Source organism: Halictus rubicundus, chromosome 10 (assembly GCF_050948215.1).
Source record: "Halictus rubicundus isolate RS-2024b chromosome 10, iyHalRubi1_principal, whole genome shotgun sequence".
In the NCBI taxonomy this organism is placed as follows: domain Eukaryota; kingdom Metazoa; phylum Arthropoda; class Insecta; order Hymenoptera; family Halictidae; genus Halictus; species Halictus rubicundus.
Genome location: NC_135158.1, coordinates 14,570,058 through 14,596,863, shown reverse-complemented (window position 1 = coordinate 14,596,863; position 26,806 = coordinate 14,570,058). Strand labels below are relative to the sequence as shown.

General features: G+C 40.3%; 1 protein-coding gene across 12 annotated transcripts in view; it reads right to left on the bottom strand.

Annotated features, from left to right (window-relative positions):
- Cic (Putative transcription factor capicua) overlaps nucleotides 1-24,530 on the bottom strand; it is a 70,272-nt gene extending 45,742 nt beyond the window's left edge. For 5 of the 12 annotated variants that reach the window (XM_076794555.1, XM_076794553.1, XM_076794557.1 and 2 more), the window contains exon 1: nucleotides 3,055-3,363. The gene's annotated coding sequence lies outside the window, so the exon portion shown is untranslated. Of the gene's footprint in view, nucleotides 1-3,054; nucleotides 3,364-3,934; nucleotides 5,124-24,172; nucleotides 24,299-24,364 lie in introns of those variants that run through there. The other 7 variants (XM_076794550.1, XM_076794549.1, XM_076794545.1 and 4 more) reach the window with 7 other exon arrangements.
- Nucleotides 24,531-26,806: the final 2,276 nt, after the last annotated feature.

The following is a 26,806-nucleotide window of genomic DNA, read 5'->3' as shown; positions in this document are numbered from 1 at the left end:
TTTTACTGATGCAGTACATAAAATAAAATATTTGATAATTCATGATCGGATCACTTTAAACGCATTTAGCGATTATATACCTACTTAAATTGTTGATTAAAAAATGTATTTCTTATAGAGTACGTTAATGGAAATTTATTATCGCTAAGGAGTCTCTTTCGCAAATTTTGTTGAGACAGAAACACCATAGTGTCTTCAAAATTAATGAGAATATCGCAGAAATTACTAAACCGACTTAGTTCAAATATCTAATTACATTTTTCATCAGCAATGGCGGATAATTTTCTACAGCACGAACACCATTGCCAAAAGTTTGCTTTACAAAATCGCTTATAAAATATAATATAAATTTACGCTTATGGTTCGTAGGCGTGCGCAACCCTGCGAACTATTTCGTAAATATTGCTCTGCTCTTTGTCATGGATGAATTTTATTTACGTAAATACGATAATACATATAAATAATCTAAAGATTACGGATTTCGTATATTCATAGCATTTGTACGATCCCTAGATCGACACATATCGAAATAATTTACGACCATAGTAACTCAGTATCTCAATAAATGACTTCACCAAATGAGAAGAAAACGAGGTTGATCTAAAATTATCTTACAATTCTTTTTAACTGTGTTTCGCTCGGTGCATTTATTACAGCCTACGCGTATCTTGTATGCATCTTTGACATAACTCGCGAATAAAAAATAAAAAAAACTTCGCCGAGGCTCGGTAAACTTTTTATGTTAATCTATCGTTACGATTCATCCAGCCGGTACGTAAAATTACGCAAAATGTAATCTTTTCTTGAAAATAGGATTTCATGCTGCACGGCGCGCCTTATGCTGACCTTCGAGTCCGTGTGCTAAATAAATAGTCCGAACGTATTCTGTTTCCATGCGATATTCGCGCAGAGGATATCAAATATTCTTCATTGTTAGTTACGCTCTTTATCACTGTCAGAAATTTTGTCGTATCAACGAACCCAGTAATGAATATACGACCGTTTTCGCATTCGGTTACCAGATACGTCACGGAAGAACGAAGCCGATGCACGTGTGCATCGTTGTAATCTTATCGGCGATTGTGTGAATCAACTTTGAACTTTCGTTCACTTTTAGAACAGATATATACACTCGACCACACGTATTTGTATATTTCAATAAAACGATAGAACAATTAAAGTAATTTCCGAACGCACGGCACTGTCTGTTCTGTCTACCACCGGTGACCGTACGAAGGTTACGTGCCCACCACCGGTGACCGGCACAAATATTCGCGTGACGGTCACCGGTGACCGGCACTAAAGTTGCGCGACGGTCACCGGTGACCGACACGAGGTTTGTGCGACGGTCACCGGTGACCGGAACTACGGTTACGTGTCCACCACCCGTGACCGGCGCGAGGTTATCGGTGACCGGCACTAAGGTTGCGCGATGGTCACCGGTGACCGGCACTAACCCATCATGTGACGGTCACCGGTGACCGGCACTAAGGTTGCGCGACGGCCACCGGTAACCGGCATGAGGTTGCGCGACGGTGACCGGTGACCGGCAAGAAGGTTATTGCAAATTGTAAAATAGTATGAAGGTTGAAGTTGTGCCTCGTAGAAGACCCAAACACTTCGACATAACCTATAATTTCGTCGTCAAGACGAGCCCCTATGTTCTATCTGTCTAAGTATTTCGAGCGACTGTTGGCTAAAATCGTCAACGTGATCTTTGGTCCATTGTAGTATCGACAAACAATATGCACTTGGAGATAAGGAGACAAATATAAAGTGACCTATAGCACACCGTTGAGAAGAGGTTATAACGCGATTGAACAATAACCGTAGGAATTCGTGAAAAAAGAAACGATTCACTCCACGAAGCCGCGCGACTATGTCGATTATGTTCATTCGCAACAATTTAAACGATTTTTGTAGCCAATCGTCACGGATCAGTCGAAAAATCGTTTTCCGGAAGTTCGAGACCCAATTACTGTGCCTATAGTAATCATAATTATTTTTAAAGCATAATGAATATTAAAAAGGAGATATTAAGATTTTTCCATTAAAATCAGTTGATACATCACGCATTATATATCTCTCTTTCGACATTCATTATGCTTTAAAAATAGGTGTAATTAATATACGATAACTGGCACCCCCAGAACAATTGAGTCCCTCACCCAATATGACAGAAAAGATGCTCACGATTTGAATTCGATACTCTGTATCGAACAGACCGTATTTTGTTTGACGAGGGCAAAATTCTGTACACCAATTACACCGCGCGCACAGTGTCAAGGTGTGTATACCCACGAAATGGAGAAGCAGATGAAATGCATAACTTACTAAGGCTTTGCACCATTAAGGATTACTGGGAATTGATAATTCTTTGGCCGTTCGGTTGCGTTCACAGCTCTCTCGTGCCGGGCAGAACCCATCTTGCTTTAATTATAATTCCCGAGTCACCGAGAGAGTTACTTTCCATTCAGGTAGTTTCGCCGCAGCGTGATCAATCGAACTGCTCAGATCCCCGATATATATATATATACACACATATATATATACATATATTGTGTGTTACGCGCGGCTAGCAGGCACTATCGTCCCGGTTTCTGGAAACGCATTCGACAATCCACGGGACCGGACACTTTCGATAAGAACCACTCTCGCACGTTTCGGAAAACAGGCAACACACAAGCGGTGGTGCGGCGAGCACGGGAACGACCCGAGAAAAAAAATAACACTGTAGAGAAACCATAACCGTTCACGCGCGTAACGGAACGGCGAAAGGTTAGGATATCCGTAGGTTTCGAAATGAACCCCGAAAAGAAAAAACGAAAAAAAAAAACACCACGGAAAACGTATCATCCACCAAAAATATGTAAACGTGACACGAACCAGAATTACAATGGATGGCGAGCGATCCGGTGGAAGATAGAATGGGTCCGTGGGGTTAGGAGCGAGCCCGAGGTGAGAGACGACGACAATGATTTTTCCATGGCACGCGAAACTGGCCGCACTATGCTCTTAATAAAAATCGCACCGAATTCGCGGAATATCACATACCGCGTCTACTAGCTCCATCTTGACTTGTGAGTTAATCCGGACGCGCACGTTCTTTCTATTCGCCGTCGTCTTCGCCGCCGTCGTCGTCGTCCTCGTCCTCGTCGTCGTCGTCGTTCTGGTCAGTGTCTTCTGGCCGTCTTTCACTCACGGTATACACTATCGTCCCGCACACGTCGCTGTTACTCACTAACACAATAAATCCATTGTGAGAGAGAGAATTCCTGGCAGCACATTCCGCGTGTACGTAAGTACGGATACGAGGGTGTACGACGGACTCCGGCGCGCCGCGGCTGGCTGTTCTCTCTCTCTCTCTCTCCCTCTCTCTCTCTCTCTCTCTCTCTCTCTCTTTCTCCTTCTCTAGCGCTCCCTCTCTCTCTCTCTCTCTCTCTCTTTCTCTCGGTTCGACTCGCCTCGAGTCGAGCCGAGTCGAGTCGAGTCGCTCGCCGTTCGCGGATGTCGTCACGAGGCGAGGGAAGAGACAGAGTAGAGAAAGACGTGAGGAGAGAGAGAGAGAGGCGGGAGAAAGGGAGCCGATACGAGCGGGGAAACTTGGTAGGGGGGGAGTTAATGTAACAGAGAAAGATACGAAGAGAGAGAGAGAGAGAGAGAGAGAGAGAGACGAGGTCGAGAGGGAGAGAGAAGTATAGTAAGAGGCGGATAAACTACGAGAAAGAGCAAAAGAAAGAAAGAGAGATCCAGGGGAAGGGGTAAAGAGAAAGGGAGAGGATTAGCAGGGACCGAGCGAACGCGAGGGAGGAGAGGTAAGTATGAGAGACGTGTATGGTCGTCGTATAAATAGACGAGAGACGATATAGGAATCGTATAGTATAGTAAGACTCCTAGGGCAGGTAGTGGATGCTCGTGACAGCGATGAAACTACCTCACTTACTTCCACCATGAGCACGGAGAGTCACTGACACACAATGCAAGAGGTTTTGCGCACGTGCATACACTTACACTGGGGGGCACGCACACGTACTACGTGTTTCCACAAGGAAGCACACACGAGGGACAGCAGAGCGAGCGAGCGAGCGAGCAAACGAATATAGCACGCACACACAAAAGAACATCCTCGCGTAGCGACTGCGCACGCGTACTACACACACGTATTATACGTATTCACTGGGCCTGTGAATGCCGTCACCGCTGTGGTTGTGTCTCGATTGTCGTTGTGTGTTCCCGTCGTCGTAGTCGTCGTCGTCGTCGTCGTCGTGGTCTCGTAGACCGCGCCACTCCACCGTGTCACCTATACCGTGAGTATTGATGATCAACGTAAGAATCGACACGAATTCCCGGGGACCATCGGCACCGCGCCACAACCGATCCCGGGGCTTCTGCTGTCCTTGCCACTGGCTGTGTAATTTTCGTCGACTCGTTCGAGAGCAAATGCGCGTGCACTCCCGTTACAAAAATCCGTCACAGTAGACTGACCGACCGACCGACCGACCGGGAGGAGATGGAACTATAATACCACGACACGGTCATGACGTCGTCGTCGTCGTCGTCGGTGCACACGCTTCCTAACAATTCTTTATGTATCCATATTTCATCGGTACACGGGGCCACTGTATCACCGAATTATTGACATCTTCCCTGTCGCGGTTGTACGTGCCTCTCGCAATCAGTTTTCTCTCTCTCTCTCTTCTTTCTACTAACTGCATTCCCTCTCTCTCTCTCTCTCTCTCTCTCCCTCTCTCACTCACTCTCTTTCTTTCCGCCTCGCTCTTTCTCGTCACATGCACGCGTATGGACTGAGTTGCTCAACTGAACAGCCTGCGACTTGTCGAGCCATATAACCGAGCAACCAACACGCACGCACACACCGTCCGTCGTACGTACACCATCGCGGGCATTACCATCACCACCAGCTTTCCTTCATATCTTGTCGGGTACGTGCGGACACCCACACACGCGCACTGCCGCCGTCGTACACACCGCTGACCGATTCGAGCGAGCCGAGACGGCGCGCGCGCACTCACTGACAGCCGCTGCGTCGCCTCACTGACACTCCGCTGTCTTACCCACACCGTTACCGCACCGTACAAAACGATCCCCCACACAGGGCCACCAGGAACTCCGTATAGAAGCCTCTAACCCGGAGCACACCTACGCACACCAGCGAACGGCTACACCGCCGACGGATTGTAGCCTCAGGACCGTCATCATGCTCCCCGCGGACCCGTGGGCTAGCTCGCTTACTCGCTCGCGTTCCTACCGGCTCTTTCGAGTTTCGTTTCAAGGAATTCGTCGATGTTTTTGTTCCCTTGGTCTCCCGTTTCAACGAATGGGGCACCTTACGATTTCGAATTTACTTAAATGCAACGCGTCGATAACGTTTCGTTTCGCTTTCTGCTATTACTATCGGCCCGTTCCACTTCTGTATCGGTGTTCTCGCGTACTCGTCGAAATTCACGCCGCTTAGGCGAGTATATAGCTTACTGCCAGGATTTATTCATTCGACAAATAATTACGAAATTGTACGTGTTTTTATTAGGATTTTTGTGCTCGCTGGTTGCATACCAATTAATCGTTTGATTTCATTTTATTTCAGGACTGGACGATATGTTTTTGCAGATTGTGAATAAAGAGTTTATTTGAAATCGACGTAAGTGTTTTATTGAACCCACGGACGGCGGATTGTCCTTAGTATGATCGATGATCAGGACCACTCGCTGTTTCTCAACTTTTTTAACACTAGGTTTACGGGACCGGTCAAAATGACGGGTTCTAATATTTTCAATTTACGGTTATTGAGATTGTGAAGATCCATCTACGTGGAATTACGCAACAAATGTATTTCTTTGAGTATATATTATTTTAAAAATGGCTGAAAACTTGAACAGACACATTCTTTTTATTTTTATAAAGTAATGTAAAATACTCACTTTTAGTGCTTCGTAAACCTAGTGTTAAATATATTTTCGGAGGGAATCTTAATCTTTCTATCGGTTCTGATGCAGCAGTTGTTCATTTAATTAATTCACCGGGAACCGAGTAATTGAATAAAACAGGCTCGGTCGTTTTAATTGTTGGAAGGAAATTATGTTTTTTAAGAAGAAAATCATTGTTTTTTTTAGAGTCGGTATAGCCATGAATGAGAGAACAAATAGATTAAAAATTGTTAGTGCACGCTTACGGTCGGTAATGAAAATGCAAGGTTTGTAAGTGCAGTTATTTTATCAGTTGTACATTGGGAAAATAGATTAGTTGGTTTACAGTCGAGAATAAAACGGAAGGAAATTGAATGAATTGTTTGAACTTTTTCAATAAAGGGATAACCACATTCGTTTTTGGTATTCTCGGTGAGCAATTTTGATTCATCCTTCGGGGAACTAGCTGCGCATACTAATTGGTTGGTATTAAATGATGATCGATGGCTTGATAAAAGTTTTGAATCGCAGTTGTGGGATATACGTAAAGAATGAAAAGCGCATTTTATAAAATATTGTAGACGTTCAGCGAAGAACTGTTAGAAATGAAAAAAAAGAGAAGTGTAAAGTTTTCATTTAATTAATACCTACTCGATTATACAATTGTGCAAGAGTTGTGTAAGCTTTGTAAACTTCTCCATTCAATTTCATCTGGAATGCATACTTCTAGCATTTTTGGATCTCGCAAAAATTCGTAAATAAATGTTATTTAATCATTCTTCGAAACACACTCTTTCTTTTCGATGCTGGTAGTTACAAATTATCACGGTTCGTTAGTTCGGTTTTAATTTTGGCGTACTTTCAAAGGGACGATACTAAAGACGATACTATATTAATATATACATACACGTAATAGTATATAAAAAATTTAATAACTCTTTTTTTAATATTCATTATGCCTTAAAAATGAGTATAATTAATATGGGCACAGTAATTGATACCCCCACGGTAACTGGGTCCCTCACCCCAGTGTTAATTGTATTCGACCAACAAAAAAGTCATCGTACCAATTGAACTCGACATTCTTTGTTTAGTTTATCGGCATTAAAGCCATCGCGTACGAGGTAATTATTTTCTCTCGGCTGCATTCGCAAACTATTCATAACCGACAAATATTTGTTCAAGATATTCGAGTTGCCTGTGAGAGATGATCATCTGCTTGCCTAGACGTAGTAACTTTTAAGTCAACATCATTATTCACCGTTCAAAGCCTTCAAATAATGTGAATCGAAGCGATACGAAATGACGATACACAATTTCCATTTCACATCAATTACCGTTACATATTCGCAATACGCGTTGCAAGCAATCAGTCTCAATCTCGTTTCGCTTGGTTTGATTACAAAGTAAGTAAAAAAAAAAAAAGAAAGAATACCATAAGTATTTACGACGATCCAAAGCAAATATTTAGTCGCGCTTGTGTGAAAATTGACTGCCACGCCGCGCAGTGGTCTAGAACGCGAAATTTAGTGACATTTTGCCAAAAAATCAACTGTCTCACATTGACTTACGTTGAATGCTTATTGCTTTCTAAATATCCATCAACCCTGAAAATGGAACGTGTAATAAACGGTTAAAGTTGGAAGTTTTGAAGACGGGCTTTGTCATGGAAAAAATTGCTTTTCTGAACAGTAGGTTTACGGAGCACTAAAAGTGACTATTTTACATTGATTTATAAAAAATCACGAGAATGTGTCTATCTAAATTTTCAGCCATTTTAAAAATAACATATACCCAAAGAAATAAATTTGTTGAATAATTCCTCATAGAATGCATCTTTATAATCTCAATAATCGTAAATTAAAGATATTAGAACGTGTCATTTTGACGCGTCCCGTAAACCCAGTGTTGATCTAAAATCTGACTAAATTTCGCGTTTCAGACCACTGTGCGCCGCACATTGGGCAATTTGGACAAAATCGGATTCAAAATCGAAGAACTTTCGATAGAAATGAGGTAGAGCGATGAAATTTTTTTTAAATTAAAGCTGAAACTATGTAGAATATGGGAAAAATAGAGAGATTATTACCATCTAATCATTTCAACGAAAAAATGACTTCATTAGTTTTTGTCACAAAAATCTATTTTTTGCAAAATCCTCAGGTCGTAGACAAATTTTGAGACCAGAGTTGAAATCGGCGTGAAAAGATCTATGGAAAATGATGTATAGCATGTTAAAAAAAAAATTTTCCGCGCGTGGTATTGGAAAAACGAAAATTTTCTTGAATTTGTGCGCGTTTAACGAATTTTCTCGAGGTTAAAAAACGTTCGTGCCACAATCTCTCTATTTTTCCCATATTCTACAAAGTTGCAGTTTTCATTTAAAAAAAATTTCATCGCTCTACCTCATTCCTATCGAAAGTTCCTTGATTTTGAATCCGATTTTGTCCAAATTGCCCACTGTGCGCCGTGTAACGGTGACCAGGAACTCGCGCTTTGCTTTCTTCGTGCTTTCGAGGAATCTTCGAACGAAACACTTGCTTTTTGTCAAGTGTCATGACCACACATTCAAATCCACACCATGCCGCGTAGACATAGTAGACATCTGGCGTAACAGTAGCTTCTCGTATCCCGTGCGTAAGCGTATTGTAGAAGGCGCGTGTATCACGCACACACGTTCCCATGCTTGTGCATGTCCTGCTTACAGAGGTTGCACCGTGCAGGGACGAGTATACACATACAGATCGATATATTATTATTCACATTCGCCGACAAACATATTCATTGACCGATGTATTTTAATAAAAGCATTCCTGAATTGTATTTGCAATGTTAATAAATGCAAATATCCATGGTTAAAAATATTATTTGACGTAAAAATCATTTTACATTCACCGTTGGACCTTCGTCCAGTAACGTTCAATGAATTTAATTTATTTATAAAATTATCGAAAGAACAGAGATTCGAAGAGAAATTCTCCGAGGTCGCTAATAACTTAACAGTTGATGCGACATAAAACCATAAAATAAAAAAGAAAGAATGTACAAAAGTTTTTCGAACGCAAGTTAAAAAAGGATATTTGTTTCTCAACGCAAGGGTTGTTTATTGATTGAACTCTTAATATTTTATTTACTCGTCTACCCGTGAAATGAATTTGCATACTAACGAGACTTGCGTAAGGTATAATATGAGCGAATAAAAATGATACGTGAATTTCTTGAAATATTCTCAGAATGAATACTCTTCTCGAGACTAATTTTTTTCATATTTTTCTCGAATTTTGATAGTCTGAAGTTCAGACAAGTTTCAAGTTTAATCGAACATTAATCTGAAGAATAGAAAGAAGCTTCGAATACGATGTTCTCGCTACAGCCCTGTGCACAATCCGTATACAAGCATGCTCGCACGGCGTAAGAAACGGAAAGAGAGACTCGGTGCATGCGTACACACACGTAGTTATACATATATTGCCGTGCATGCATCCCATTGGCGTAGAAACGTATTTCCCATGCTTCGAACACACTTTCCTCCGGCCGATTCGGATTCTAATTTCACTGATTTCTACTGTTACATATTCTTTGGAATAAAGCAACCATACGCATAATAATCTTTCCTAGACTGCAACCATTTATAATTTCTGATCTTCACAGATTCTGAATAAATAGTACTTTCTGTCCAATAACCATGAACGGCGCGATACTTGTTCGAAGCGTATTTCCCCTTATCTTGTTTTCAAAATTCGATAAAACCGCAGAAAAAATCGTACATTAATTTTTGAGGGGTCGTTGTAAAGAGGAAGCTTTTCAGAGATTTTCCAAAATTTTCACGGACGTTTGCATGCGTAGAAAAAAACGCGTCTTTAGTTTCTCGTCCGCTACATTATGACAAAGAATACTTAGAATAAAGCGAATGATGGATCATGAAAATCTAGAGGCTTCTAGGTTTAAAATGAATCCTTTACTTCTTAAAAAATTATCACAGATAATAATGATAAATTATCACAGTTTAGGCAATTTCTCGAGAATCGGATATTTTTTATTTCTAGTGTTGAAATACTTCTCGAGTCCATTGTGTATGTCGAAAAATATTCTTCTTATTGGTCGCGACGTTAATCGACAGGTCTTGAAAGTCTGTTGTCCGAAGATTGTTTAGAACGTTTTTACGAATTACATATCAATTCTTTGTTGAAGGTAGAACACGTCCGATGGTAACGTCATCAATGGCACTGCGGAGTACCTTGCAGCGACTCCGATTCCCCTTCTGCAATTCTCTTCATAGACTTACGTGCCGATGAATGGCGTAACCTCGTTATGGGACTTCACGTGGATGGCTCGGTACACTCGGAAACTCCGTGCAAGACGTAAAAAAAGTTTTCTTAAATGTCTGACGCGGATCAAGGGTTTTACGTGGGGTACATACATTCTTGATCACTAGGCTATGGATTTTATGCATTTATGTCAAAAACGAGTAGATGAATTTGAAAATACTGCTGTACTACTTTTAACATAGCGATAATGTTCAGAGAAGAAATAAGTGTCCACACAACTCCTGTATCTGGGCATTAATGGAGACAATTTTTATTTTTCATAAAAATGAGTAGATGATTTTGAAAATACTGCTGCACTACTTTTATCATAGCGATATTGTTAAGAGAAGAAATAAGTGTCCACACAACTCCTGTACCTGGGCATTAATGGAGACTATTTTTATTTTTCATAAAAATGAGTAGATGATTTTGAAAATACTGCTGTACTACTTTTAACATAGCGATATTGTTCAGAGAAGAAATAAGTGTCCACACAACTCCTGTACCTGGGCATTAATGGAGACAATTTTTATTTTTCATAAAAATGAGTAGATGATTTTGAAAATACTGCTGCACTACTTTTATCATAGCGATATTGTTAAGAGAAGAAATAAGTGTCCACACAACTCCTGTATCTGGGCATTAATGGAGACAATTTTTATTTTTCATAAAAATGAGTAGATGATTTTGAAAATACTGCTGCACTACTTTTAACATAGCGATATTGTTAAGAGAAGAAATAAGTGTCCACACAACTCCTGTACCTGGGCATTAATGGAGACAATTTTTATTTTTCATAAAAATCCGCAGTGTATTACATATTGACGACATATTGATTTTGGTAAAAATAAATTGAAATACAAAATTTCTCGGTGCAGACGTATGATAATCTGTCCTAATGATAGAACGACGAGAAACAATATTGTGTGAATTTCATGGAAAAGGTTTAATGCTATCGGATTTATCTTGTATAATCAGAGAATGCGATGTGTGAGCAGATAGGACGTCGCATCGAAAGTAATGTTGAATGGGTCGCGGCTTATTGGCTGATCTCAGGTCATGTGTACACTACTAGGCATTCATTCTACCTCGACACAATAGGTCCGCGTATCTTTGTGCGTGCGTTTGATAGAATTGACAGTTTTACATCTTCTTGTAAATCTCGCTTCAGCGTTTATTGATTACTTATAAATACGGTCATTCTACTGCAATGAGAAAAATGTGTTTAAAACCAAAAATCGAAAAGGGGGAATAATATTATTTCGAGGCGGATCGTTTTCGGAAAAAACTAGTTTGAAAATCCATCGGGTTCACGCGTTCTAATATTTGCAGGAAGTAGAACCAGCAGGACATGCACAGACGCATCGGTCCAAACTCGATTTTCTCGAAAACGAAGCGTCAAACGGAAAAATATTATTCCATTTTTTCGACTTGTTTCCGCCTGCAGAAACCGGTCGATTGTACTACGATTTCGAAAACACTGTGCGTGTGGTCGTTATGTCTGCCGATGGCACTTGGTCTAAAAATGGAGCTGTAATCCGTTTTTCATTGATCGTCAGTTCGAAGTTGCTCACTAGTATGAATACAGTTATACAGCGAAGTTGAAATCAATACTGCAATAATAAGTATAGTATAAAGTATAGAAATAGAACAGATAGAATATACAGTGCAAATCGTTAAAAACGAATTTCAAAAATTTGAATGACGCCCATTTTGCAGATAAGACACGAATCGTAGCAAAAAACGAAATATTGCAGCCAGCTTTCAAAATGGAGACTTTCTACGCTACAAGCTGACAAGTAATATAACCTTTTCGAATGAATATTTGTCGCCGTCGGTCTACGTTCATTGAATACTGATAACGCTCGTGACATACGTTTATTCATGGACGTTTAAAAAAAAAGCTACACTCCTCAGTGATCAACATGTTTGCCGAAGTTAGGATCTATATACAAAGAAACCAAAGGGCACTTTAACAACATTTAAAAAAATTTTTTTCTATATAAACGTCACGAATTTAATGGTTTACAAAAAAAAAAACGTACGATTTTTACGAATTCTGACTAAATGCAAAGCCAGGTACAACAATACTCGAAGCGCTACAACATTTTAAATTTGTTCGAATAAATAGTTATATTTTGAAGAGAGGCAGATCAGAATACCAAAGAAGCATGCTAACAATGGGAAAGGTGAAGGAGGTACACTAACGACAAAAGCTTCAAAAGAACTTGGTTTCTGGTCGAACGAAACCACTTTAAAGTCGTTCCATTGAATCGAGTCATAAATAATGTCCATTGTGGACGTGGAAAATTATTAATTGATGATAGAAAGATTCGGTGAAAACGATTTTGCAACCCCCAAAACCTTTTGTATGCTACAAAAGAGATAGGAAGGGTCTTCGAGCATCGGAATGTTTCATTAACACTAGCTTTACGGAGCACTAAAAGTGACTATTTTACATTACTTTATAAAAATAACAAGAACATGTGCTGCCCAAATTTTTAGCCATTTTTTTAAATAACATATACCCAAAGAAATAAATTTGTTGAATAATTCCTCGTGGATGTGTCTTTAGAATATTAATAATTGTAAATTACAAATATTAGAACCCGTCATTTTGACAGGTCCCGTAAACCTAGTGTTAACTATTATTCCGAATTCGATTCTCTCTTCAATCACAATGCAACGAAGAAACTCAAGGTGACCTTTACATCACGATAAAAAAGCAAAACAGAAGGAAAACTTATTCGAACCTCGATTATCCGAACCAGTGAATGATCTCGATAGTCTTCGATGGTTAAAAAAAAAAAAGAAAATTCAAACGGTCTCAACCATTTTTTCATGTACCAAATAGTTAGGTTAGTTGAATCGCCCTGTATCGCGCGGAAAGCTGACAAAAATGATCTCGCTTAGGCGATGTCCCCAGTAAATAAGTCGTCTCGCGTTCAAAGGATCCCGGTTTTATCTATTCCGTTGCATTTCCCGCGGCAAATAAACGAGCGTGTCTGCGATTTCGAATAAGGTTTGTCGCAGTGACACAATCGAGGCTCGATCCTGCTCGATAACCGGCTGATTACAGAATCGCAAGTAAGTAAAGTATCTGTACGTACGACGCGCGTACCGAGATGTGGAACGGATTACATAACATTCAGCTCATGCTCGTTCTACAATGTCGCACGGTGGTGACGTTTACCGTAAGCTCGTTCTTTCTTTGATCTCGCCTTGATTGGTCGTAACAGTCGATCGATAACTGGTCGCCGTCCGTGAAGATGACGATTCGAATGTACAAAAAAAGAATTAAAAAACAAAAAGGAAAGAGCCGAGATACTTGGCAATAGTGTGTACCGACGTGTAATTATGGAAAAAATGAGCGGTCGACCTTTGAATGCGGCACCGATGAGTTACAGTTACCGGCTCAACAGTACTGGCTGAATGGAGAACCGCGAATAATGTGTGAACGGCGACGCGTAATCGTGAACCCGCGACGTAGTCGATAGTCTCGCGTGTGTTACGACTGTTCCAGAGAAACATGAAGCGGCTCTTACTGACACCGATCTCGCTGAACGAGTTACCATTAGATAAATGAATTTCTGCCGTTCAGCTAATACCGCGATTCCGAATGCATTTCAGAAAACATTGGTTCCCCGTACACCAGAGTCGTGCAGAATTACAATTGAACTACTGCAGGAATTGTACTTACAAAGTAACCGAATTACGTTGTAACTCAATCATATTGTAATGTATAACTCGGATCTTCTTTCAATTAAATTACAATGTAACTCGTAATTGCAATTGGAGTAAGATTATAAAAAAAAAAACAGTAATAAAGTAATAGGTAATAAGAGGTTGAAAAATCCAACAGCCTAACAGCTAAAAATGTAATAATATAAAAAATGTGAAAACATGATAGAAAACCAGAGTTCATTTGCTCTCCTTAAACATGGGATACATTCCCATTTAATGTCTGTATCTGTAATTGGGGAAATAAATGGAAATATTTGAGTCGACTTCCGCATTGTAATCACACTATTACGATAGTCACGATAATTGCAAGTGTGATTCAGAATAAATACAATGTTGCGAATACTGTTACGGTTCGAATGAGTCGCATAAGCGGTTGCGGAATCAACGTGCATAGACAATTGTGCGTAACTTGCACGTGTCTCGGTGACATAATAGAAAAAAGAGAAAAAAATTGAAGTTCATGATAATCGACATCGGCCATTGGAGTGTTACAGCCGTGTATCGGTCGAGAGCTACTATTCCAAATACGTCGCGAGTTATCGAAAGAAAAATCACGGGGTTTGATATGTAGATTATTTCTTATCGATCAGAGCGCTAATAATAAGCCGGCTTCGATCGAGTCCATCTTAGAATCGTTTGACCTTTCGCATTCCTATGAGAAAAATAATTTCACGGTGGTGTGCACGCGCAAAATTGATCCGTGTCGTTCGTAGATCTTTCCAGAAACTGAGTCGCTTCTGTGATCAATTTGCGCCACAAAATCACTCTTACTTATTAACAGTATGAAATTATAAAAAAATTTTGAAAAGAATTATTCTTTAAAAAGAAAATTAACCGATAAATTATCGATTTTAGGGTGAAACGACAAGTTAAAATAAAGATTTTATAAACATCGCCGGCATCTGTACAAGTTGACAAACAAAATACATATAATCTATTCGAATAAACGTACACAGTATGTTTATAACCACGTTAATTCAACAAATTCAAACGAATCTCTTTACACGCATATTCTACGCGATGTTTACAGTAAATACAAAAAAGGGGATTACTTTTGAAAAATGAAAAACCAGAATAGCCCCTTCCGGGTTGCACCTGCCCCGTGTGTTCGAACGATTGCTAACGGAAAGACACGCGGCAAATATTTTTCTGTGAACCATATCGTGCGGAAATTTAATTAAAATGCACCGTGTTACATTTAAATAACCCTTGTTAGTGGTACTGGCTCCACACCTCGTAATCAGTTGCGCACTACCAGACTGCCCGGCAGCACCACCCCGTTGTGCTATTATTACACGCAGAATCAATCGAAAGTCTCTATATATATTTGCGTCACGCGTATCTCGTTAGTATGCATGTACGTACACCACCGCGGCCCACAAACGACGGTTAATAGACGGGCCTTTGAGCTTGCAATTCCACATAATGTAATTTGTTTGACCATCTACTAGAGTATACAGTGACGCACCTTAATTGAATCTCATGATCGAAGTACGTCCAGCTTGGCGCTACTTCGTTCTACGGGGGCGGGGGAGGGGGTGTAGGGACGAAAAAGGGAAAAGGTTTCAGGCCTGGGTAGGTTCCACCGGCTTTTAGAAAGAAATCGTACAATACGATGACTGAACACCTCGGATCGTCCAGCACTTACCGCGAATACGCGGGGAATTAGGTTCTAATCTTCCGTTCACGATGGCGGATCTCGGTTTCACTTTGACCTATACCGTTTTATATTGAAACAAAAATATCTTCGACTCCGTCGTAGATGTTTCACAATCAACTTCACAAAAATTGATCGTGTTTTACCAACGCAAATAACCGGCAAATACTACGTAGTACGCCTATTTATATTTAAACTGTCCACGTACTTCGCAAATAAAAACGCTACCTACGAACGTATGAGTGAATGTGTATGCTTTCGGGTTATAAGTTCGTGGTTCGTTTTAACAATTGAAAATTACCCGAGATTTCTACTTGCAATGAAGACAATCGGAACCAGACTTTAGGCAGACTTAATAATTTAATGATAACATATGTGCGATTTAAAGTGGTGAATAAGTAAAGAAAAATTTTGGGAACATCAATGCCACGATTTAGCTAATTAAAATTATACAATACTAAAACGGAAAGTCCTCTAAAATGACCAAAAACTATTAACGGTACCATTATATTAACCAGTTAGCTGTTGCGACAACTTTGAAAAATGTGTACCTAAGTTGCGTCGCGAAAATTAACCGCTGTTTGAATTATACCTGTTTTGACGAGTATACTCGTCATGACACAAAATTCATTTCTTCATGACGAGTATACTCGTCAAACACAGTTCACTGGTCTGGACTTCGTAGATTCGCGATAAGGTAGAGTGCCTACGTTACCGTCAAAAAATGGTTTTACGTGCCCCAAGTTTTCGTCCTTATATCAGAATATTTTGTCGCTGCCAAAGGGCTCATTCGAAAGAGGAAGGTTCGATCTAGTGCGCGCTGGTCAGAAGCTGCCGATTATGCAGATATTTGGTAATATAAGCGTTAAAAGTAGGCCAAAAATTGACGACGCGCATGCCGTGGAGTCCAAGCATTTTTATGCCATTGGATGAGTTTTCTGGATGAAATCGAGAGCAGCGCGCCAGAAAATATCTCCAGCTACAAATTGAGCCACATTTTGTCTCGATTCTCTGCGAAATAAAATAATAATATCGATAATACAGAGAAAAAAATGTGACGAGTTTAGTCACAGACTTAAAACCTGTCGGATCAAGACCAAGACGGATCTTAAGGGGGCCGGCATGGTTTGAAATCCATATACGTATGCAAAGGTCAAAATCTAGACAAACTGCCGCTTCAATATCGCAGTGAGCAGTTTAGAAGTGGTCAATTGTGTTTCCTAAAAGTCCAATCTACGTCTGTATGGAGCCCAAATTGCGAATTTCTACCTCATCGTGGAGTAATTTGTAATATTCGGCAGAAAATTCGAATTCTGAAGCAAGTATGACGTCACAAGATGGCTGCCGCTGAGAGATTCTTTTAATTTCGAGAGATTTAGTGTTCGTATCGAAAAAAAGGCTCCATACAGACGCAGCAAAGACATGTACAAACACGGTGGTATGCATTTTTAATTGATTACTTACTTATTTAAGACGTAAAATGTCTAGAAAAAAAGGCACAGCGTAACATAGCGTGACAGTCAAGGCCAAATTCCTGCCGGCCCCCTTAAGTCTGTGTCTGAAGGATTGGAAATTAATTAAAAATTCACGTGACTATCCCGGGCCCTTAAACAGCCGAACAGAATTCCGTGGAATTTCTGAGCGCGTCGTATCGGAGTTCAATAATCTAACCGTACCTGATAATGTGGAAATTGTCATTGGACCCGGTCGATTCTTGCGTTCGCACGCAACCGGATACGCTTCCGAAAATATTTCATTCAACGTTCGGTCCCGGTGTCGCCATGTGCCAAGCATTGACCGTGGACGACGTCTAGCGCGTGTCTATAGGCCTATTCCGTCGTCTATTAAAAGAGTAGTAGGTTGCAGTCTCGCGATTACCTGCGACCAGCATATACAGCAGAACGTGTGTACGAGAGAGCGCCGTCTCGCAAACGTTGACGACTGCGACGAAGACGAAGACGGCTCCATGCGCGGGCGTCGGGACGCCGAGCACCCCGACGCGTCGCGACGCTCTATCCCCGTCCCGTCGTGAATAATCGGCCGCGGTCGTCGCGGTTAGCAACAGATTTCACGGGGAATCAGATTTTACGCATCTTAATTTCAGTGGTATTAGAGCTTTTGTAGTTCTGACATATAAATGAATAACCTACTAAATTCTGTGGAATTTTATATTCTAGCATTTCTTTTTTTTTTTATCTTCGGAAACCATGGATGCATAAAGTCTAGCGATGAAGTCGCGTCACCCAGAAATGGGAGTCGGAATTATTAACTCAGATCTAAAAATGAATTGATAAACCCTTGTGGTTTTAGTTTGATTAGGATTTGGGAAATTCGAGGAGGCTGAAAGAGTACTCGGTTTCTGTTGAATTTTTAATTTTATTAAGCAAACCACTTTGATTTTGTGAAATTTTTTAAGTTGCTGGATCGACAGTCGTAACGTTACGGCGGGAATTCATCTTTTCTAAATATCGATTCTATAGTTTTTTCGGAACCCTATATTTTAATGTTTGAACACTTTGTCTACCAGAAATCGATTCTAGGTTCGCCACTGAAGACGGTTGCTATTGAAAAATTTATTCAGGAATCCGTTGTGAACTATAAAATTTTTAAATTAATTCGGTAAGTGGTTGAAGCATAACTGATTACTTATAAGTGAAACCTTAAAATGCATCTTACGAAAAAGAGTTCCTTGCTAACTACTTGCAGTACTAAATTTGGACATCATAGAAACGAAAAATGATGAACATATTTGAACTTTCAAATCTGCTTTTTTATTTTAAATGCAAAATTGCAACAATATCTTGGTTTCGCTGCAAAATTATAACGTTTACATGCGTTCGTCTCAATAATAACAAGTGCCGGCACTAACTAATGGTCTAAAACAGTTGGCGAACTATTGGAGTAAGTGTGGGATAGAGGGATTACGCAATATGAACAATTAAATTGCTCGGTTCTCTGGCATACAGAAAATATCGACTGACTTATTATTTTTGAGTATGTCACCTAACCCATAACAATACAGGTTGAAATTTCAGGTGACAAATAATTGCAAAGATACTTGAAGGATATTGAACGTACGTGAATTTGTATTACAATAACAAATGTATAGAACACAGCAGCAACACAAATGTTTACTCCCAAGGTCATACTTCTATAATGATGAGATGGTGTTGGTTTATATATGATATATTCGAAATGTTAGACTATTATTATTTTATTCACAAACATGTAAGCATTACAGTTTCAAAATTTCCATTCAAAAGCATAGGAACGCTCAGGATGATCGAATCGCTTAACACTAGAAGTCATTTCATTAAGACCGGTTTAAATGAAGGCTCGAAAGGGTGCCGCTTGACTGATCCTTCCTAAATTAGCTTTCATCGTAATAAAACGAGCGGAGGAAGCCCGCCACGAACCGACTAATAACATTCTCGTTCCGCTACTGTTACGCGCGGACCAAATTTCGGGGATTATTTCATAACACGTGGCCACTTGCCCAATGTCTCATTGATTGGCAACTGATAGCATACGTGCGAACAGAAGTAGAATTTGTGATCACTTGGCGGACGTTATTACCTATTCACGTCTTGTGTTTCTCTTCGAATAGAGCATGAGACATTGTTTTTGCCGGGTACACCTATAGGCAATCCATTATATTTTTTAATACAAAAGTTAATTATAATCTAAACGCGCCCAGCAATCTAATTAATGCTCAAGATCTGAAACAGAATTAATATTTCAACGGGACACATAGGGCACATCTGATGTTTAAAAAATACAGGAAATTAAACAAATTTTCTAGAGAAAAAAGGAACAAATTAAAAAAATTTGAACTGGAAAAAATTTCGAAAAGTTTTTTCCAATAGCCTACTATTTAATAGAAAATATAGCGGAGAATAAATTGTTGTTTTACCTCCTAAATATCAACAAATACTCCATACATTCTGTGAGTTCGATATGTAACAAAAGATTTAATAAAATTCGGTAAACTTTTTATTTATAACTTGATAGATCATGTATTACAAGGGACAAAGATTTATTCAATTCGGTTTTACTACATTACTCTATCAAAATTTATATTTAACTAAATAATTGCAGCGTATACCTACTCTATGTTTTCAGTGTATGTATACTCTCCCTTGAAAATCTATAATCCATTACGAAACATCATGACGGTGACTCCAAAAGTTAATCTCCCGCTTACAGGAATCATTGGTCGATGAAAAGCAAAGAGTAATAATCGTGTATGACGTAATCCATTTTTATACCTCGCAATGCGTTTTTAACGATGAGACGGAAATTATGTCGAGCTTTTCATCGGTTGAACGAGCATTATAATTTGCGGGTAGAAGCGGTTGAAGATTAACTTATCAAAGGCAATTAAACACGGTAGGCCCTGTTTGGTTAATTGTGCCGTTTTAGAAGGAAAAGAAGAAAAATATCCGTGCATTACTTCGCTAATTTGTACACTCAGTGCTCATGTAATAGTTACTATTAAATCATAAATTTAAATCTTAATTGCCAGACGAATTGATACTCACATTGATCTTAAGTAGGGGTGATAAACTTGTTGAGTTATCAACGAGAAACACGGACCAATCCGAGCGCGGTTACAGTGGACGGATTCCGGCTCAGCCAATGACAACTCTGCGCTCAGCCGGAAGCTGTCACAGACACCTGTAGGCGCGCCCTGATTGGTCCGTATTTTTCACTAATAACTACTTAATAAAGCAACGGAGAACATTTTCGCAAAGGAAAAGGTTACTCGAAACGATCTGAAGTATCATCTCTTTCAAGGAAGGACAATATTTTGTGAAGGACAACTATTGGATCGAAAACGAAGAGCTGTGCGTAAATTGTATACCGCATTGTAGACGTATCTTCCAACGTAGAACACTATACCATTTCCTATCTACCCTTCGGTTTATCCTATCGTTTACGAGAGGCATTCTGCAGAATCAGCGAAGATATACGCCGCGTGACATCATTGGTTCGCCACGCAAAGGAGTTGCACCGCTTGGTTCGTCATTTGCACGCGCTGCATCGGTGACCTGAACGGCGAAAGTTCTTTTGTTTACCTGAGAATCAGTATCTCATGCACTTGCATGAGGCATCTTTACGAAATCGTATTTTCACAAAGCGAACGCACAATACACAGAGTATAATCAACAGAGTGAGCAATAACCTGTGCGTTATCGGGCAGGCGATTGAAACCTAACCTCTAATTAGCTCGCATTCCGCGTATTCGCTCGGAAAGCGTGTAGGAAAAAAGATGGTTGCTCAAAACGAAGCGGTAGAAGAAAAAGTCGGAATGAAACGGAGTGTTGGGAGATAATAAATACGTGGAGAAAATCCACCGGCGAGACCATTCCATTTTACCTACTTGCACAGGCGCACAGTGTGACGAATGGCCTTTTCAACTGGACAAAATTAACTTTCAAATAAACAAAAACTAACTGTGCTAATATAATCTAAAATAACCATGTATTGAAACCCTTGAATATTAAAACTTGAAATTCTTTTGTTGTGTGTTTACAGAGCGTGTAAACTTCACCTGAAAGACGAACACCTAACCTATAAATGAATGGGCACATTTCCATACGCGCTAGAAATATGTTAAAATGTATTAAGGACTGTTTAAATTTCCTATATATGATGGATATAAGATCTCAAAACATGTATTTTTACTTTAGTAATTCCAAATTATCGATAACGTTCCTCTATTTTTGTGAATTAAGTGTTAAAGACGGTACTTATTTTTCCACAGAAACGCCCATGTTACTACTCTTCGTTAATGAATTAGTATATGGTCCACGTCGCTCCACGCGATGATTTTTACATATAATAAAGTAGAGATTCTCTACTTTATTTTAATACCAAAATTGGCTTGCGGAACGTCGCAGAACTATACTAATTTTTACAATGAACTTACGTCGTTTTACGTACACGCTCGTGACAATCATAGCAGACCTATGGGTTGGTCTCATTCATTGTATATTGAAGGAATAAACAATGATAAGATCCCCGAGTTTTCCTCTGAACTTTCTTCGTATGAAAATTCGTTTCTTCGGTCTCAGAGCGATCAGCGTGCAGTGTACATCTCCCTTGCGTTTTTCTTATATCTTTCAGCTTCGTTATTTTTATTGTTCTTTTATTGTTATTGTTATAATTACTGTGATTGTTGTTAGTGTTTTATTTGTTACGTTATCACTTTATACGTGGAAACGTTATAACAAAATCTTCCTAGGATATAATCAGGTACGTTGAATCAAAACATTTCATCCCTTATAAAAATTATGAAAAGTTTAAATAGGAAATACAAATTTTTAGATTAATCTGAACAAATTGGTATAAACAACATAAGCTTATACTAAACCAAAGAATAATTCTTTCCCGTTAGAATATGTCTGCATCTCCAAAAAGTAACATTTACTATAATTTTTCCAAAATTACACCCTTTTTGTCCATAATTAAGAATTACGTCTTCTTCGATAATATCTAGTACTTGTTAAATCATTCTGTGTTACATAGGTCCATTACTAACTTTGTTGTATTTTACATTTAATTATAAATCGCTTAAAATATGTTGTTTAATTAACAAAAACCAACTAAATGTTGTAAAGAATTAATAATTATTAATATTTTATACAACTGTAAACATATTAATCGATGAATATAGAAAAATAGGCGATTTAGAATTTTGTCCAGCTAAAAAGGCCATTCGTCACACTGTGAGGCGGTGCAATATCGCAAGAAGCAGTTGGATCGCATTTAACCACGAAGAGATGAGATTTCGCACGAACCAAAGTTTCACGCTTCGCGGACGCTTATGTTGCGTCATTCGAAGTCTTGCATAGTATAGCAAGCTTATCTTGCCGGTGTGTCGATTACAATAGGCGACCTGTCCAACGGATAAATAATTAAAAAAACATATTTGATCCAATAGAATGAATTTATTATCTCGAATAGAAAGCAAACTTAACCCTTTGCACTCGAGTGGTGACTCTGAAGCACCACTAGAAATTGTTGTGGCATTATTTCAAAGAAATTACAACAAATATTACAATGTATTTGTTACATTACAAAATTTGTATTTAACAGATTACTAAACATTTAAACATTATATCTGCAAATCGGATCAGTTTCGTATGAATAAAATGAAAATATTCTAAGACGGAAGAGGAAAATTTAGTTTTAGAATGAAAATAGCGCCGAGTGCAAAGGGTTAACGTAATAAGATGACGTCTGGAATACTTTGGGTGAATCGTGTTCACGCGGCGCGGGAGTATGCACAAAACTGATACAACGATAATACATAACGATGACGTATATAATGTATCGACTAAATTTCTTGTACCCGGCGGATTGTAACTTTCACGAGCGGTCGTTCAGCTCGTTCGCTGTTCACGTTGCACTTACATATCGTTAGGTCACGCCTAAGCATCGTAGAGAGATAAGCATACGTATCTTTGATTCATATACAATATTGCTTGTGTCACGAATCCCGTGGAGCTCACGTGCCGTAAATTATTCGGTGAGAATAGCAGAGCAGCCGTGTCGTAACGAATGCGCATGTCCGGACTCGAGGCAGAAATTAAACTGTGGATCGCTACGATCGAAATAACTCTCCACGAAAAACAGGTTTCCACGGGTCTACACCGTAGGTCAATCTATGGAACCCATGGTACCAGCCCACTACAATGCCTCCCTTTCGTCGGTTAAATACTAACGTCTGCTCGGGTACCATAACCTCTACCATCAAACGTTGTAACCTCACATATATCATTACAGCATTGTTAATTCTTTGTAGGAAATATTTATACTTCGAATGCGAACGAAAATCTTGAAATGATTTTCATCATTAACAGGTGGGCCGCAAATTACCTTGCATAGTTACGATTGTCATAATATCAGTATATCCTGAATATCAGTTTATTCGTTCTGAAATTCACTAAATCATAGTGTAAGGTAAACTTTAGCAAACTTTTATATCAAGTAGTTTAAGTACAAACGAAATGCGTATATTAAAAGAAAAATTTGGTTATATGTTAAATCGTAGGTGACGCATAACAAAGTCTTGGAAAAGTAAGAAGATTTGGAAGAGGTGACCAAGAAGAAAAAAGAAAAACTGACCGGTGTTCGCAACGCGGATACCGCCGAAAGATTCCACGGTCATCTACCTCTCCCTGTCTCGCTCTATCTTTACCGTCTATTTTCAGGTCATGTCGTGCGTACACCACTGATATTTCGCATTTCATTCGCATATATTAAACGCGAGGTATACCGGGAGGTTCGCGCTGGCGCACGGTTTCACATCAGCCGAGTGGAACGGGGTCTTAATTGCATTTTCACCTACGTTGGCTGGCTGCGAACAGACTCGGTGTGCCTAACCTCACTAGTTTATTCTTTTTGTCTGCTCTTCTCACCGAGAATGACGAAACCGGGTCTCCCTCTTCGTCCCACCGAGCTATCTTTCTCTTTCTCTCTCTCTCTCTCTCTCTCGCGTCTTGTGACAGCGTCGGCCCTGAATCGGTCTTTACCTGCGGCCTCCGTCGTGTCCGTGGCAACGAGCTCGCCCGAGTTCGAACAAAGGCGAAAAGGCGGCTGCGTGTTGATAATATGGACGTGGAAGAGGGGGTGGTGGAGGAAGAAGAAGAAGAAGAAGAAGAAGAGGAGAAGAAGGAAGAGAAGAAGAGGCAGGAGGCGATAGCAGCCGATATATTCTTCGTTACGTGTATAGGCGGCGTTGCTGTCACGCGGAATTCTCCTCGCTTGGAAACCACTACCGTAACACCAACGCACCTTCTTCCATGTTGCATGCACGCGAAAATCAACGCCGTGTACCACTAGCATCGACGCTCTCACTTACGACGAACGCGGACACAACGTACCACGGCCCGGGGCGGCGCGCGACAAACACGGGCAGAAAGATAATCGGAAGGAACGTCAATCGGTGAACGTGCACTCGTATTCGGCTTTCCGCGGGTGTATCTCACGGCACAACCTCCGGTCCAGGACTGATGCACCACGAGTACGGGAGTACGACGCACGGGGTCTCGCGTCCCGGCTGCCACGAGATAGAGAAAGAGAGAGTCGTGACGCGTGCGACGCTCGACCAGGCGCCATTTACAGAAACGCACGCGTCGCTGCGACCTCTCTTTCTCTCTCTCTCTTTCTTTCTCTCTATCTCATTCCTACTACTTTCTTCCCTCCCCACCTTTCCGTACACACACGCGTATCTCCCTCTCTTTCACGTTTACGCTCGCCACGGTCTCCTTCTATCTCGATCGCTCTTTCCCCCTCTGACATATCTATCCGACCTATCCCAATTACAGCGAACGTCCTTGAGGTGACTAACACCTTGTCGTCCCCGCTGGTTGCGAGCACGAAAGGGGGATGCATGAAAGCGTTGTCGAGGAGGTGGAAAACATGGCCGGTGGTGGTGATGGTGATGGTGGTAGTAGTGGTGGTACCTGGTAAAAGAGGAAAAGGGTTAGGTGATTGGAGCCAGCGAACCCTCGTTGCCGAGAACACGCGGTGACGAGGTTGTAGTAGGAACTGTACTTTGATGTTACTCCGAGAACAAAGATAGAGAAGCGAAAGAGCGGCGAATGTTCGCCTGTTAAGCTATGTACACACTAGAGCACGTATCGCGCAATATTCCTCCGGTAACAGGGGACCGCGGCGATTCGCGCAGCAAAAATTGATAGTCGACCTCACGGCGCACAGTGATGCGAAATGGTCAGAAAACGGCAAAAAATCTGTAAAAACGAAACTATCCAACGAATTTTTTTGAAAATTTGTGGAGAGATTGTCACAGGTACAACGCTTATTTGGCAAAACAAATTTTTGTAAAAAGTTGTCAACATTAAGTAATGTGGGCTAATCGAAAATCTGTGTTTTCTGCCCATTTTTTATTTATGGAAGCATACGACAAATACTTTAATAGCTTTTGGTCTGGAACTAATCGTTTTGGCAAGGTGTAATATTGATCTAACTTTGTGCAAAAAATCATGAGACCCTTCGACACCCTTTCGCCGCAATTTAAGTTTAAATATCAACTTTCAGAATTTTTTGAACAACTTTTTTTGGAAAATTTTTTTTGCCAGTTAATAGTTGAAGCCATTTGCAATAACCCATATGATTTGTAGACCCCTAAATATTCAATTATAGGCGGAGTAATTACATAACTATCGCGCTGAAAACTGATGAATTCCCAGGGGCGAGGAAATGGTTATTTACCATGCGTATATCTCCGTAAAAAAATTTTTTTTTTTAAATTGACTTTGGCGCATCATGCACGCACTATTAGGCTATACAAAAATAATTTTTTTTTATAAAAATCGAAAATTTATAAAATGGATTTTTTGCCGCCTTGGCACCACTGTGCGGCGCCGCGTACACCCCCGCTTTTAATGCAAATTTTTTACCATTAACCCCTTGCGCCACGGTTTATTTTACGGTTGCAGGGATTGGAACTTTCTCGTCGTTCAGAATTTCTTAGAAGAAGACTCAGACTCGACGTAGGACCGCAAAGGGTTAAAGGTCACAAGGGCATTGACCCTTTGCATTCAAACGGCGATTCTGAGGCGCCGCTAAAAAATTGTCACACATTGTCAGACATTGTGACACAGACACGACAGAGACGGAACGCGTCACGTGACCGGGCCGAGGCAGAAGAGTGGGGGAATAGCGCGGTAGAAGGGGAAATTAGAGTGGGGGAACAAGTCTTGATCTGGCGACTATGGGTCTATAAGCTGAGACTCCTCCTCTTCTGGACGTTGTTCTAGCTCAGGGTTGTTCAGTGTCTCGGACCTGTTTGGAACCGATACGAAAGCGGAACAAGCTGAGGAAATGGTAGCTTTGCACAGTACTGCGCGCGATTTCAATTCACCACTCGGGACGATGCGCTTTGCTGACCTCCAGATTTAAAATTCTTTTTACGGCACCGCTGGTTTCGCTTGTTCCCCATATCGTTATTACTAGATCTCCAAGTTGTATCAGCTAGTCGTTTCGACGCACTGTCATAAAACAAGTCACGCAATCTGAATCTCTTAATATGTACACAGCTTAATGCATTGGCTTTCCCGAAGCTGTAAGTAAAAAGAGAAGGGTAGGATAACCATGGTTCGTACGTGAGAACGAGCAGATTATTCATTATTCCATGGAAACGT